This window comes from Malurus melanocephalus, unplaced genomic scaffold (genome assembly GCF_030028575.1).
Source record: "Malurus melanocephalus ecotype Western Australia unplaced genomic scaffold, MMel_1.1 scaffold_214, whole genome shotgun sequence".
Lineage (NCBI taxonomy): Eukaryota > Metazoa > Chordata > Aves > Passeriformes > Maluridae > Malurus > Malurus melanocephalus.
Genome location: NW_026623446.1, coordinates 522,026 through 532,808, shown reverse-complemented (window position 1 = coordinate 532,808; position 10,783 = coordinate 522,026). Strand labels below are relative to the sequence as shown.

The following is a 10,783-nucleotide window of genomic DNA, read 5'->3' as shown; positions in this document are numbered from 1 at the left end:
CATATATGCACCAGGATTACAAAACACAACAAAAAATAGCCAAACCACAGTTCATATTATGTTAAACACTCTTATTATATGTGAAAAAATACAGCAGTAATAGGAGGAAAACAAGAAATACTTCATAAGAATAAAGTGCTGTCACGTTTGCTAGTAAACAGTAATTGCATTTCATGTCTATTAAAACCCTTAAGCTTTAAATTACAACTTTTGTTCTCTACCAGTGAAAAAAAATCCACATTCCAGTTACAGTTTTGTTTTTAATTAGGAATATTGGCAAGTAAGCTCTGCTTTGCCTTTATCTTTTCAAATAACTGCTGAGAGACCATCAGGAAGGCTTAGTGTGATTTTAAATACATTATCTGAGCACTGGATGTMGATGCAAAAGAGTCAACCTCCCTCTGCATTGACTATTATTAATCAAGTTAAGTGCTATACACACAAATGTACTCTCAGATTTTAAAAAAAAATAACTCAAAAAACCAAAACCAAACAAAACCCCAGACTAGAACAGACTGAAATACTGTCTTTATGTCTGAATAGAAACTACATTAATAACCAGTTTGAAAACCCCAAACCCTCCACCTTTCAGTTGTTTTTTCACATACTGAGAACCTGYAATATGAACCATTCCCTGCATCCTTTTGTGAGATTTTTTCTGTTCCAGTTCTAGCARTAAAAGTTTGTAAGTGCCCCATTGATGCTCTAAAGCTATTTTAACTATTGGAAAACAATTACAGAACTATTTCCACTTCAAGGGATAGATTTAACTACAAAGGAATTTTGTGTTCCACTGTGACAAACTTTTACTATACCATAACAAAAGTTCAGCAACACAGACATCTATCCACCAACTAAAACTATTTCACAGAGTTAGTTGCATTTTATCTTTTTGGCTTCATCTGTTCTGTTGGATATAAATAGAGTACACCTTTAACTAGATACACACTTAACTACAAAAGAGCACAGAAGGTGTCTCATTACAGACATCACATATTTTAYAAAAATCACATATTTTGAATCTCCTTTTTAATTTTATAGTATTGAATTTATATGCAACATGTATCACTCATATTGTGCAGTACCAGCTCAACAGTCAGAAGGCAGATTGGAGCTTCAGGTTTTCACTGGRTTTAATGTTAACACTGGAGCAAAATTATGTTTTAAAATTAATTAAAAGTGGCAAGAAGAAAGAAAGAAGACTGCTAAGAAAGCAGAAATCTAGAACTTAGAAACAAGTACTTGGAGCACYATGATRAATCAGAGTCGATCACTTTATCTTGTACAGATTTTCAAATCCAGAAAATACTACCATAAATAATTACACATTATTATTCAAGTACAAACAACTAAAATCTTTGACATGCTTCAACAGCGTAGAGATTTACTGGMAACTCAAACAAAGAGCTACATTCAGTCAAAACCCCTAAAACTTCACGTACTCAGAAATCCTYTCCTCAAAGCTTTTACAGCTCTGCTTGGTAAACATACATGAAGCCATGTCATCTGATTGCTAGTGACAATTACTCATCCAGTGATTCAGCTTTTGTGATGAATTCAGATTTGGTTCATGTGACTCCAGCTAGAGCTACGTTCCCATGTCTCAAGGTTTTTGGCTCTCTACGAYTGTCAGAAAACCCCTCCTGTGAGCTTGCCTCAACTCCAGCACTCTCAACACACCAGAAAGATTTCAAGCAGATGTGAAAAATCAAATGCTCCTTCTTGCAGTTAAACATGATGTGAAAAGTTATGCTTAAAAGCTAAAAATTAAGAAATCCATATGTCAGGGACAGGTCTGGARAAACTTTAATCCTAACAAACATAAACCAACTTCAGGATTTCAACTGAAGAGGTAGGATGACATTTTATTTAAATGAGTCAACTTTTCAGAAATGCAAAAGTTACTCAGCATTTAGCAACTCATTTTAATTTAYGAATCCCTGTATTCTTCAGAAAGTGCAACTAAGCTGCAAAGATTTATGACTCCAGTCTGAGAGAGAACAGGCTGGAATAATGAAGAGGCTCTCAAAGTGCTTCTTACTGCAGCACAATCTAAAAAGGGTGGCAGTACAGGGGTGAATATCACATTTCAATGTGTCTACAAGCACTTCACAAAATTTAAAAAATGCCAAGATTTCTTTTACTATACTGGATCATGATAGAAAACTTGAAAATGAAAGACTGACAAAACCTGAAAGGTTTATCTATGCCAKACTTGGTATATTTATGTTTTCTTCTATTGATAAAATGTTCATGCTTTAAAATAATGACAAAATACAGCACAGAATTCTATATACATGACTTTTCAAGAGCTTTCATATGAGGTTATTTAAAAACCTATAAAAAATATCAACATGAACTTGCTCACTTCCATTGTACTTTCCCACACCATTCTGGTTTAGTTTGATTTTCTCATTCTGGGAATTGCTCTGATGTATTCAATAGGTATCTCAACAGAAAACAATGAGGTGCAATTGCTGGCATGCACTTTTGACATGCAGCTGTAGGACATCAACAGTTTCTTCAATACTTCTTCCCAGAAACATTTTTGCAAACCAAATGCAGTCATATGTATAGATTTTACTTCAGTATCCAGGCAGGGTTTTTTAAATTACTGATGGGAGGGGAAATAATTTTCAAACAAATTTGCCACCCATTCCCCTTGATGGCATCTATCTTCTCATACAACGAGGGCTGGAGCTTCTTTATGAGACAACTTGTATTCTCTGCATTTTTAAAGAACGGGAGATCACTGTCACATTATAAAGTGGTATAGAAAAAAAGTAATTTGGCTTGTAGTTTCTTTTTTCCCCCAGAAGAAAAMAGTAATTGTTGTTGAGGGACGTTTGAAAGCATAATAATATACAGTCAGACAGCTCAGGGCATCTGACTGCACACATGGAAGACAGAGAGGCAGGGCTGGAAGCACAGTCCTGATGGGCTGTCAGAATGCACCAGAAGACAGGGAAAACACCTCCTCCTGCAAGACCTGACCAATTCTTCCTGTGATGATACTTAAGCAAACAAATTAAGATGAGAGATTCCTGGTTTAGAGCCAAACTGTAAAGCAAGAAATGTTCACACAAAATCAAACTATTTTAAAATATCTTCCCCTCAAATTTTGGTTTCTTGTGTCTCTTTCAAGACTTTATTTCTTGACCCTGTTCTCACTTGTAATTAATTATCCATAAATGTCAACGGGCTTCCTGTGTTGCAGAGGAACACAGGATGCTCTGGTTCTGTCACTGCTAAGTCTGTCTGGATTGACCTGTGCATGCCCCATCCCATYACCTTTTACTGCAGTTTTATCAGAATTAAAACCATTTAATTGCAGAATTTCCTCCACCTCTTCTTAATTATAGGCAAGATCTGCAGCCTGAGGGAACTCCCATCTCAGTCACCTCAGCCCCAAACTATAAACCAGTTATGCTAAACATAAGAAGCAAATAGCTTGTGATCAGATTATTTCTCTACTTTAAGGAATTTTGAGGGTTTTTCCCCTTTTTATACATGATACTGCAGACAATTTACACACATGGGCAATCCATGCTGAGGTGAGCAGGTGATGACTCCCACACAGAGCAGTCCTAACACAGAACACACAGGMCATTCCACAGGCTCTGCACTACCCAGTACAGCAGACACAATAATTCCTGCCTTTCTGAAGTAGTTTTCTGGAGYAATGAAACACTTGCTTGGAAAGGCAGCTAGATGGATTTTAAGTTTATTTTGTCCAGTAGGGCTTGGAACGTGAAATGAAGTAATTCCTTTATAGCAACTGAGTTTTCCTTTGAGAAATTATGCTTTGAAGAGTGCCAGCATCCTCAAAAACTCATCTGGAACAGCAGCTGCAATAGGCTGAGAAGAACTGAAAAATAAAACATAATTTAACATGTCTTTCCTCTTTCTTTAACATATCACAATTTGTCATTTCCCTCAGCACTTTCACAAGCAATGAGTGACAGGCAGATTGACAAGAATTTACAACACTGCTGTCAGCATTCTAGCAGCCCAAGAAGTGGCTTGGCCATAGAAAACTAGTATTTAATTAACTTTGGCTACATTTGATCAAAAGAATCCAATCAACTTCCATTTAGTTCTGATCTGCCTAACGAATATGAGACAAGAACACACCATGAATAAATAGATCATTTCAAAGCTTAAAAGTATCTTAAAATTATCAAAACCAAACTGCATTTAAGGACTGCATCTTTACTGGGAGCTTTAGGCTTGCTTGTGGATTTTACTATAAAAAACACCATGATAAGTGTTTAGTAAACAAAGGAAAAAGGTATTGGGTTTTTTTTCAAACACCTAGAAGGTTTATTAGGTGGTGCCAGATTGAGATTACCTTAATCCCTTTTAAAAGTACTCACTGGTATTTTTTGTATATTTAAGCTATTTTGTGTGTATATGCTCGTGTGCACACATAYGCAAGGAATCATAATCCTTTGAAATGAGCAAATTACCTTAAGCACCAAAGAACTACTACTTCACTATACAAACTTGAAAAGCTATGGAAATTATTAAAAAACCTTCCTCTGCTAATTGTCACAAAGGGATTATACAACGAACARTGTTGAGATTTGGTGAAGAATATACCACAAGAATTTAATATTAGACAAAAAAAAGAAAACCATTAAGACAAGTGAAGACAGTAAATGCTCTTTTCTGTGTAACATAACTAGGAAGAACATATTGAACAGCTTAAACTGAAGGTAGCTGGTATTTCCCTTTSTGTTTCCATTTTCAATTCAGTTTCACTCTGTACCAAAGAACTTCCACTTTCACTATTACAGAAGGTCCTGCTACAAATACAGACTGCTGGAGGTCTGATTTCAGGCCAGGATAAAAACCAAGCTACTCACATTACAAAGAAGCTAAATTAAAATAATCAAGGTCCCTAAAACAGAATATATGCAATTAAGATGTATTTTGAATCAAAGTTGGAACACACAAACTTAGCCAAATATATTTCTTTCCTGTGGAAAAAGATAAGATTTACTATGGAAAAAGCTAAGATTGCTTGCTGACCAAACCCAAGCTATTTTTCTGTTCCTGCTATCTATTTGTGCTGTGCTTCGACAACTAAAACTCCTATTGTCTCTCATGGACTTGTGTAATGAAAATGAAAGTGAGAATGTTTAGTCTCGTCTTGCCTATCTATCAGCACAGATACAAAACTAAGGAAATGGTTGTAGAAAAAAACTACATTCCTTGCAGAGGTTCAAGAGAGGTGGCTGGTTTGTCTGGAGAGGAAGGGAGAAAAGAACAGAAAAGATTATTTGTGTAATATTATTTTGGTGCTTGAATTCACCAAAGACTAAGGACACTATAACCTAGCAAACTAAAACCAAAAGTAACAGGACAACAGTCCCAAGCCTTCCTTCCTCGAAAAGCCACCCTAACAGAAAGCTCTTGTTCCACGAAAARTTCAGGAAATTTTGTATGACAAAAGACAAATCAACATTCAGTCTTCAGTCAAAGGAGCCCAGGGATGCAGCTACTGTCCCAAAGAGTGATACCCTGTCATTCCAGATGAGAAATGRCTGCTTCTCACTCAGTGACTGAGGACAAAAATCTCATTAACTCAAATCACTTCAAACCCCATAATTACAAATACAGCTGACCAAAAGAAATGCAAACCCCTCAATWCATACTACTGCTTCAAATAAAAAGTGTGRCAAGTTAAGTCTGTTAARAAATGGCCAGTACATATTCTAATTACTTMTATCTATAAAAAYACAGTATCCTCACAACCCTAACTGCCRAAGTGATTTTAAACTTTTTAAAAAATACTATAATTCACACATTATAGTAAATATGTTTATCCCCAAAGGGCCTTAGAGTATGTATGTTTATCCAAATAGCTCCCACCTTCTGGGATGTGGGGGAGTATATTTAGATAGTAAATGACAAGTAACTGAATACATTAAGACCAAAACTACATTTTTTTCACTTATACTCTGTTCACTCTGTAACGGAAGAATGCTGTGCAGTTACAAACTCAGCAAACCACTGCCCACAGAGAGAATATTTCAGGCATAAGACTAAAGAGTAAACCAGAACCTCACAAGACTAAGGGAAAATGTGGAATTAACACTACAAAATGGAGAAGATGAGGAAACATGAAGAAGCAGTGAGCTAGCTAAGTTTCATGTTCCATTCAGTAAAACAGAAGAGCGCACTTCACTACAGCATTCAGAAGACTGCAGCTCCCAAAAGGCCATTGCACCAATATCTGCACAATCAAATCAGCAACAATCTCATAAAATATACAGTGAGRTAAAGACCACTGAGGGGGAAGAGGACATGAAATGTCTAGGTGAAAACTGAAAAGTAAACAAACTGTATTCTAAATTGGTTTGTTACACTTTTCAGCTTTTCAATTGTTTTATACCAAGCTAGAGATTTAACTAAATCTTCCAAATTCAATTTTGAGAGCAATTCCATTAAGTCTATTTCATCAAGTTATTTTTCATTTTCTTCTATTACAAACCACTTACTCCATTTCTTCTATAACTAAAAGGGGGTCAAATCTGGCAGTGTGAAAAATAATGTTTGCAGAAGACAATATATTTTCATCTTGCGGCCACAACCAGGATTTTTTTCCTTTTCCTCAAAGCACTTAGATGGTAAAGCTATAAAAGAAGGTCAAAAAAATGCTGAAGAAACTCACTGGAGATCTCAAAACTCTTCAGTGCTGGCTGAGGCTGTTTGAAACCACTTATTAAGTTTTATGACAATAGATTTGTTTCCTCTGTTTCTTCCCACAAACCCATCTAAAGCAGTTTGTGGACAACAGGTTGTGTCGCCATGCACGACCCTCCTCTTCAGGATGGAAAGCAAATAMAAGACAATAAAATCCATATAAGTTTAGACAGGGATTCATTATGTAGGTTATGGATTTTAAAACAAGAAGTTGTTCAAGTTTGTTTTTCAAATCAAGCAGTAAACTGGTTCCATTTAAATTCCTTTTTTTTCTGGCTTTGGTTCCCTCATTAGCAAGTCTCTAGCAGATGAGAAAATTTCATTTAGAAGCAAATCTGTCAACTCAAATCAGCAGTCTTCCTTTACCCAAACACTATATAATCAAGTATTTCAGACATAAACTTAACATGATATTTTAGTAACTGGGACACAACTCTTCTTTCAGAGTAAAGAGTTGAAGAGAAGCAGATTCAACCACTCACAGATAGATTCAGTAAAACACAAGTTCTGGAGCACTTCCCAATCCTTGATCTTTTTTAAAAACGTGGAGAATAGTTTCTTTCAGCTGTTTYATTGGATTTCTGCATTTACATCTAGATGACCTCCTTAACATTAAGTTACTGGCTTATTAATGAAAGGTTCCATGTTTCAGAAATTTAAACTAGATAATGCTTGATCCAAATGAATAAGCCCACCTTTTATACTCAATATTAGAAAAAGATTTCTGCCTACATACTGTGTCTCTAACCTTCATGCCCCCTCAAAGGTTTAAACTTTTGATGTGGTATCTGGGAATATAAGACAGCGTGGATACAAGATGGTACAGAAGTCTGTAAAAACATTAACCGTCAAGCCATGATGAACTCTGGCACGAAAAATCATTATTTCTGAACAATTTCCATATGAACTTCACACAGGATAACAGAATAAAAGCTAAATCATCTCAGCATACCTACAGATTTTCACAATGCCATATCCATATGTAGCTTGTTATCTGCATGTACCCCGGTTTCACACACTTTAAGATCAGAATCTGTATCAGGACCTCATCCTTAGCACTCTTCCACACCCTTACAGAGCTTTCCCAACACACTTTCTGAACAGGTATCCTCCTCTTAGCAGCTCACAAACGTCCAGGATGGCATGGGTACATATTCTGAATCCTAATATTCTTGTCAGAAAACAGAAAAACTCAAGTCCAGGTAACACTGCCAAAAGGCCACCAAACTTACAGGACATTGTTTTCCTGTTATCTCTCTCTAGACTTATCTCTACCTTTTTTTTTTTTTTTTTCTTTTTAACAAGAACACTTCTGAGGGCAGCTATCTAAGCTTAAATAGAACGAAGGCTGATTTGGCATAAAGGCGCTCTGTTAATGCATATTTTGACACAGTCCAAGTACTACTTTTCTTTAGAGATCAGACCTTTAAAATAAATTCCCTTACATAAAAGCTGACACAAGAGGTTTCCATCCAGGCTGTGTTGTTACATATACTTTATTGGTCCTCCTCATCCACAGATGAAATGCCAAATCAGTGGTTAATAAGCCTGAGATGGGGTGGGGGGGCGCGGGCACCAAGATAATCCTGAACAGACATTACCTTGATTTGGCAATTCTGTAGCTAATTCCTGAAACATCCCTTATTTTCAGCAATAAAAATGTACAGCAAACCTGAGAAACCCCAACCCCATATGAATATTAAAACAGCACAGTCTCTGCAGTACAAAATCATGATGCATATGACCAAAGTGCTGTCAATTCCACCAGAACTAACATYCCAAATTATTTCACTTCATTATGTGCACAGACACTCAAGTTGGCATTTACTTACCAAACAAACAAAACAGGAAAAAAGAAACAAAATCAAGCCTTTCTAGATTAGTTGCCGCTATGAGGCCACAGGTTCACTTCCCTTCCTCACACAAGCACAGCAGGGCTTGATTAACAATAATAGAAAGCAAGATTCACTTTTCCCTCTTCCAGTGAGCTTCCAAAATAAATAATTTTTATAAAGGGTCCTTCTGAGAAGGGAATTAATTTCTTATTACTCACAACTTACCGTTTAAGCTACTGCCATTTTATGATGCACAGGAGYACAACTCCCGTAGGTACTTTAGATATTCGCAAAAAGCAAAAATATAAACGTTAGCCCAGCTGGACTTATGTATTTACAATAGAAAGATATTAAAAGACAGTAATAGATAAACCTAAAATTAGTGTCTATGAATAAAGATCTTTTTTGGAGGTCCTAAAGTTCATCTGCYCTACAGGAAATCCACCCTAGAACAAGGAAACTTGTAAAGGAGGCTGAAACCACTGCTCCAAGACAGATCAAAATATTTTGCTTTTGCTATTTTGCCGAAGGGTTACTATAAAATACCTTTCTTTCTTGACAAAAGGGGACTATAAGGGCCAGAAATTACATCTGGTACAGATCACTAATGTTTCCYAAATAKCTGCCTGTAAATCCATCCAAGTAACACAACCCTGAACTGTAGATCTACCTCTTTACTAAATACAAGACTTAGACGTGCATTATTTTAGTTAAGCAGAAGACTGAGCAGAGAAACAAAAGACTTTGCCATATCTTGGACAAAAAACCCCAGTGAAAACAAGCAGCAAATTCCTTGCCAAACAAACCTGTAGCAATCAATAAAGGAGAAAGAGRAAAAGCTGAGATTTTAAATCATTTACATCATGACATTACCTGTGCAACAACTGAGAATAAATCTGGTCAACTTACAAAACCAGAAACTGCCATTAATCTCTCAGCACCGTCTGCTGCTGACATGTAAACGGAAGCTACTTCTTGCAAAGACGGCTTGCTCACCACTTTACTTCATCTGTCATGTCCACCACAATGCCCAAAAGACCAAAATAAAATAGAAAAAGCTCTGGAATGCACAAACCAATGATAAATATGAAACAATGCAAGAGATGCTGACATTCTTTGAATTTGAGTTAGCTACATCTGGTCAGCTCTTTTCTACAGAAACCTGGCTCAGTGTTCAGAAGCAGTGAGGAATCAATCAAATGCTAAGTATTATTTATAATGAAAAATAATGAAATTGAGAACAATATAGAAAATCAATAACAGGCCACTGTATGCATTTACAAAACATTTGTATTATGAATGTCCTCTACTGTTCCGGTTCCTCAGTCTCAAAAAAACCCCCAAAAAACCAAAAAAAAACCAAAAAACAGCTGAACCCAAAGGGCATCACAATTTCAGAAAGAGGATGAAAACATGAAGTAACATTCTGGAATGGCTCCTATAATATGTGGAACAACACACTAGAACCGGTCAAGCTTGAATTAAAAATAGAGCAGGTTTGTGAGAAATCTACAGAACTACCAGTAACAGAAGTCCATGATCCCTATTTCTATTATTATGAGAGAATCCAGTAAAACAAGGAGGATTGTTGAAAAAGAAGAGCTGTTCTACTCCTCTATTCCTTAATGCCATGGATGCAAAAAGCTCACACTGGCTCAAAAAGAACCTGAGGTCTCCTTTCATGAATTTAGCCATCTACAGGCATTAAATACAAAGTCACCAGCTCCAGAAACCTATGAGTCACAAACTGCTGGAGGCTAAATATATTCAAAAAGAGCATCACTCCATGATTTGCCATGTTTATACTCTCTATTATGCCTCCTCCACAGAAACTCACCCTGAGCTGAGGTGCTGAATTAAATGGCTCCTTGATCCAACTTTGCAGTGCTATTCTTAGTAATTTTGTCAACACTCTGAGATATTATTTAATATTTAATCTGGATTATCCCACCAATGTGTTTATGAAGTGAGAGGGCAACAAATGTATTTAGATAACACATACTGAGATGACAGTTTTACGTAGAAAATGTACTTGATTCAGACACTTGTACCTAAAAGAACAGAAAGTCTAGTATGGAAAGCCTGAACAAATACTCAGGYTTTCTGCAATTAATTTTGTAGCCACTCTGAGAATACTCACAGTTTCTAACCTYACCCCGAACCAGTATATTGCTGTATGCTTTTTGGTACTTCTTAAGGAACAAGTAGTTCTTTAAGATACTTTTTCAAGAAGGCAT

The 10,783-nt window shown here is 36.3% G+C and overlaps 1 protein-coding gene across 7 annotated transcripts in view; it reads right to left on the bottom strand.

Annotated features, from left to right (window-relative positions):
• NSD2 (nuclear receptor binding SET domain protein 2) overlaps positions 1-10,783 on the bottom strand; it is a 99,927-nt gene that overhangs the window by 44,987 nt on the left and 44,157 nt on the right. The window lies entirely within an intron of this gene.